This window comes from Heptranchias perlo, chromosome 35, assembly GCF_035084215.1.
Source record: "Heptranchias perlo isolate sHepPer1 chromosome 35, sHepPer1.hap1, whole genome shotgun sequence".
Lineage (NCBI taxonomy): Eukaryota > Metazoa > Chordata > Chondrichthyes > Hexanchiformes > Hexanchidae > Heptranchias > Heptranchias perlo.
In genome coordinates, this window is record NC_090359.1 from 3,689,290 (window position 1) to 3,695,582 (window position 6,293).

Sequence of the window (6,293 nt, forward strand, 5' to 3'; positions counted from 1 at the left end):
GATGGATGCGGTAAGGATTTTCCCAAGGATGGGTGAAACTAGAACTCGGGGGCATAATCTTAAAATAAGGGGCTGCTCTTTCAAAACTGAGAAGAGGAGAAACTTCTTCACTCAGAGGGTAGTCGGTCTGTGGAATTTGCTGCCCCAGGAAGCTGTGGAAGCTACATCATTAAATAAATTTAAAACAGAAATAGAAAGTTTCGTAGAAGTAAAGGGAATTAGGGATTACGGGGAGCGGGCAGGAAATTGGACATGAATTTAAATTTGAGGTTAGGATCAGATCAGCCATGGTCTTATTGAATGGCGGAGCAGGCTCGTGGGGCCGATAGGCCCACTGCTGCTCCTATTTCTTATGTCCTTATGTTCTTATTAAGGAACAGATAGGGTGGATAGAGAGAAACTATTTCTCTGGTTGTGGATTTTAGGAGTAGGGGGCACAGTCTAATAATTAGAGCCAGACCTTTCAGGAGCGAGATTAGAAATCATTTCTACACACAAAGGGTTATAGAAATTTGGAATTCTCTTTTAGAAAAGGCAATTAATACCAGCTCAATTGCTAAATTTAAATGTCAGATAGATAGCTTTTTGGCAACCAAAGGTATTAAGTGATATGGTCCAAAGGCAGGTATATGGAGCTAGATCACAGATCAGCCATGAAGTTTTCAAATGGCGGAGCAGGCACGAGGGCCTGTTTGGCCTATTCCTGTTCCTATGTTCCTATGTTCTGCATGCGGGCTCGGACTGCTTCATTATTTGAGGGGTTGCGAATGGAACTGAACACTATGCAATCATCAGAGAACATCCCCATTTCTGATCTTATGATGGAGAGAAGATCATTGATGAAGCAGGTGAAGATGGTTGGGCCTAAGACACTGCCTTGAGGAATTCCTGCAGCAGTGGCCTTGGGCTGTGATGATTGGCCTCCAACTACAACTACCATCTTCCATTGTGCTAGGTATGACTCCAGCCACTGGAAACTTTCCCCCCTGATTCCCATTTTACTCGGGCACCTTGGTGCCACATTCGGTCAAATACTGCCTTGATGTCAAGGGCAGTCACTCTCACCGCAGGAGGTAAGCTCTTTTGTGCATGTTTGGAACAAGGCTGTAATGAAGTCTGGAGCCGAGTGGTCCTGGCGGAACCCAAACTGAGCATCGTTGAGCAGGTTATTGGTGAGTAAGTGCAGCTTGATGGCACTGTCGACGACACCTTCCATCACTTTGCTGATCATTGAGAGTGGACTGATGGAGCGTAATTGCCCGGTTTGGATTGTTCATGCTTTATTGTGGACAGGGCATACCTGGCCAATTTTCCACAATGCGAGCAGATGCCAATGTTGTAGCTGTATTGGAACAGCTTGGCTGGAGGCGCGAGACGTCTTCAGCACTGGAGCCGAGATATTGTCGGGCCCATAGCCTTAATCTGTATCCAGTGCACTCAGCCTTTTCTTGAGATCAAGTAGAGTGAATCAATTTGCTGAAGACTGGCTTCTGTGATGGTGGGGATTATCGGGAGGAGACCGAGATTGGTCATGCACTCGCCCCTTCTGGCTGCAAACGCTTTCTCAGCCTTGTCTTTTGCACTCATCTGCTGCACGCCACCACAGAGCCTCATCCACCACAATTCACGACTGCAGAGCTTTGATTTTATTCGTTGGTGAAGGAAAATGTCTATAAGCATGTGACTTCGACTCCGTTCGTCACCCCTCTGTTCGTTATCCTGTTCCTCGATACTCCTCATTGAGCCATGTGTTTGCCCTTCGTGTTGTTTCGGTCACCATCTGCTGCTGCAGGCCTCGTCTGGCAGCTGTGTCGTTGAGGACTCGGTCAGCAGTGGTGCTGTCAAGCCACTCTTGGTGATGAACGTTGAGGTCCCCCACCCAGAGTACATTTTGCGCCGTTGCCGTCCTCAGAGCTTCCTCCAAAGTGGACTCATCAATTGCTGAAGGGCAGTAGATCGCAATCAAAAGGAGGTTTTTTTGTCTTGTTTGATCTGATGCTATGAGATTTCGTGGGGTCTTGAGTCAATGTTGAGGATTACCCAGGAGCATTCTTTTCTGATTTGTCTTGCAGGCAGCGGTTGGTTTCGAACTCACGCCCACGCAGCGACTGGAAACTTAATTCAGGGACAGAGACAGCGACAGCTCCACCAATCTACCATCTGTTTACGTTTGCAGTTCAGAATGTGCTATCTGGTGATTGAAATGTGGCTTTCTTGCTTCTTCACCTTTGAGTTGAAGATTTTCCATTTAACGAATAAAATAAATGAGCTTTCTGAGCAATATTCATGCGAGGAGGTGAGCGAGTGGTTGAGGTCATGGATTCCTAATCCATTGCGCTCTGCACGCATGGTTTTGTATCCCATCCGCGTCATTATTACATTTACCGTTTGATGTGTTGGTACCTTCCTTATATTCAACCAGAAGTCTTGGGTCTCGGTCGAATCCGAAGCCACGGTAGATGAATTTTGCATTGCTCGCTGAACTCTGTTTGTTCAAATCTGCAAAGTCCTGATTGCCGCCTGTAGTTGTTGCGAATGTATGATGTGAATAACGTGAACCATCAATCAAAGTGCACAATGACGCCCCGATAAAGTGAGTATCCCTCCACAGATACTGCGATTTATTTATTTATGCAACTGTCTTTTACGAAATGAACGAATGCATTTATTTATATATCTGTACGGGTAAGGATAACCCCACTTTGATCATTTCCAGGAACCAGTCAAGTACATAAATTAGTTTGTCAAACACAAAACAACCGCTGGGATTTGCTAATTGAAAATTTCAATGGAAATCCAGACCGTCACTAAGTATTGGAACAAATATTCTGAAAGTGACAATCACCTGTTTATTTTTTTCTTCTGTTCTATTTTTCTCCGTAGTTTTGTAAGAAGAAGCTAGCCGAAGATATAAAATTGAAAGTTGGCTTCATAAAATTCTTCCTCCCCGTGGGGGAATTGAATCCCGGACGAGGGCGGGGCAACTCACCACGATAAGAGAGAAAGAAATAACGAAAGAAAGAAAGAGTCAGTTGTTCGTTGCCTAAAAAAAAGATGGGAATGTGAAAGGTTTTTTCAACAGTGGCCCGTGGAAAATCAAACAAACTGTCATCAAATAAATAATTTTTAAAAATGCACTGACACACGAAGGATGTCTCACGCCATCTGGGGTGAGTGCACCATCAGTGCAGGATTTCCTCGTTAGTATAGTGGTGAGTCTCCTCGCCTATCACGCGGGAGACCGGGATTCAATTCATCCAACAGGGAGTTTCGAATTTGATCCGCCTTTAAAAGCTTCATTTTCGTTTATCTGAAGTAAAAACAATGTAGAACTGACTTGGAGTTGACTCACACTTGCCTTACTTTAATTCCGCTGATGTTCCAGCGGTTTTAAAATCTGCTCTCTGCGTCAATCTTCACCTCGATGTTAAACTGGCTTCTGTGATCGTGGGGATCTCGTGAGGAGGCCGAGATGGATCATCCACTCGGCACTTCTGGCTGAAGATGGTTGTCTCTCTCTGCAGGTCGGCCTCTCTGTTTCAGGCTGGTGATTGAGACCCGGTCTGTTCACAGCACGATTCTTCCTTTTATTTCTTGCACATTATTGTAATTCTCACATCGAGCTGAAGAGAGAGGAAGAGAGCAGATTTTAAAATCGCTGAGAAATCAAATTGTGGAAGTGAGCAAGGCCGAATAAGTTTTTCATTGTATTTTCCACATTCAATATTACAGATAAATGAAAGTGAAACTTCTCAAGGCAGCAACAACCTCCTCATCAGAGAATTGAACAGCAGCCTCCCAGATGATAGGCGGGGATACTCAGCACTATAGTAACGAGGAATTGGTCAAAGTGGTGTTTTCCTTACCCGTACATATATATGAATAATATATTCGCACATTTCGCAAATGACAGTTGCATAAATAAATATATCGCAGTATCTGTATTTAGATGCTCGTTTTACCGGGGCGTCATTGTGCACTTTGATTGATACTTCACGTTATTCACATGTTGCACTCGTAACACCTCCGGGCGGCAATCAGGACTTTGCTGATTTGAGCAAACAGAGTTCAGCGAGCAATGCAAAATTCATCCACGTGGCTTCGGATTGGACTGAAAACCAGGACTTCTGGATCAATGTAAGAAAGGAACCACCACATCAAACGGTAAATGCTATAATGTTGTTGGTGGGATACCAAACTATGTGTGCAGAGCACAGTGGATTAACTGTCCATCACATGGGACACCTCGTCGCATGAACATTGCTCAGAAAGCTTTTTATTTCCTTCTTTCAATGCAAAATCTTGGACTCAAAATCAAAGAGCAAAAAAGCGACCTTTCAATCACCAGTTACCAGATTCTGGGTATTTGTTTTTTGGTTGCGTGGCCGAGCGGTCTGAGGCGCTGGGTTAAAATTTCAAAATCTGCGGAAGACGTGGGTTCGAATCCTATCGCTGTCAGAATTTGAGGTGCTGATTATTTTGGCCTTATCACCAAACACCCTCTTTTACTGAGCAGTGGCCTGCGCGACATTGCTGTGGTTCGACGGCAACTGCAACACCTGACGTGCGTGGCGGTGATCGTGTCCTGGTTCGTACTCTGCATTGTAGTCGCAGTAACTACCGTTCAAATCTGCGATATTGTAAGGCTTCATTGACCTATTTGATCCTCTGATACATATGTTAATAGAAAGCAGCAAGAAATCAATATTTAGCACATGAAATAAATATTTTTGTTGGTGAAAACCTATTCATTCCGTCAAATCCTAGCACTCTCACATGCCTGTACTTGATGTTCCACAGTTCAAACCCGCCATCTCTGAACCTTCCCTTCCATTCCTCGACTTCGCGATCTCCATTTCCGGCGATAGGCTGTCAACCAATATATATTACAATCCCACTAACCCCCACAGCTACCTTGATTACACTTCCTCCCACCCTGCTTCCTGTAAGGACTCTAATCCCTTCTCCCAGTTTTTCCGTCTCCGTCGCGTCTGTTCTGACGATTCCACCTTTCACACCAGTGCTTCCGATAAATCTTGTTTTTTTTCTCAACAGAGAATTCCCTTCCACTTCAGTTGACTGGACCCTCGACTCTGTCCACCCTATTTCCTGCACTTCTGCCTTTACAACTTACCCTCCCTCCCAGAACCATGATAGGTTCCCCTCGTCCTTACCTCCCACCCCACCAGCCTCCACATTCAACGTTTCATCCTCTGCCATTTCCGCCACGTCCAAGCGCGACGCCAGCACCAAAAAACTTCTTTCCCTCCCTCCACTTTCAGCATTCTGAACGGACCGTTACCTCCACGACACCCTGGTCCACTCTTCCATCACCCCCAACACCAGCTCTCCTCCCAACGGCACCTTCCCATGCGGGTGCACAAATGCAGCACCTGCCCTTTCACCTCCTCCCTTCCCACTGTCCAGGCCCCAAACACTCCTTCAGATGAAACAGCGATGTATTTGTAATAGCTTTTCTGAACACCTCCGTTCAGTCCACAAGCGTAACCCCGAGCATCCGTTCGCTTGCCATTTTGAGTCCCCGTCTGAATCCCACTCTGACCTCTCTGTCCTCGGCCTCTTACACCGTTCCAATGAAGCTCAACAAAAGCTCGAGAAACAGCACCTCATCTTTCGATTAGGCTCTTTACAACCTACTGAACTCAACATTGATTTCAATAACTTCAGATCACAAACACTGCTCCCATTTTTTTCGGAGAGCAAGTGCTGGTTATGGTTCGAATGTTGCCATTTATAGCGCCTCCAGACCCATCTTTTGTTCCCTTACTTGTCCCATTAACAACCTCCTTGACTTGCACCATCATTCCTTTTGTCATTTAATCACTCCAGCCCTCCACCCTATCAGAGACCTTCCCTTTTGTTCTTTCCTCCACTCCCCTTCCTCCCCCATCGTTTTCCTGACTCTGGACTTGCTTAAAAACTGATTAATCTTCAACATTTTCCAGTTCTGACGAAGGGTCATCCACCTTAAACTTTAATTCTGTTTCTCTCTCTACAGACGCTGCCTGACTTGCTGATTATTTGGAGCATTTTCTGTTTTTATTTCCAGCATCGTAAGTATTTTGCTTCGAATATCTCCTGATTTGGCTCGGTGTCAAATTCTTTTCAAAAACGCTCCTGTGAAACGCCTTGGGTCGTTTCACTACGTCAAATGCGCTATTTAAATAGTTCTGGCAAAAACTGCACCACTGACGTGTGGCGCCGTGATCGTATAGTGGTCAGTACTCTGCGTTGTGGCCGCAGCAACCTCGGTTCGAATCCGAGTCACGGCA

General features: G+C 45.4%; 1 non-coding gene across 1 annotated transcript; it reads left to right on the forward strand.

The window, feature by feature from the left end:
- Nucleotides 1-6,221: 6,221 nt before the first annotated feature.
- On the forward strand, nucleotides 6,222-6,293 carry trnah-gug (transfer RNA histidin (anticodon GUG)). The gene has a single exon. It is a non-coding gene; the product is annotated as a tRNA-His (tRNA).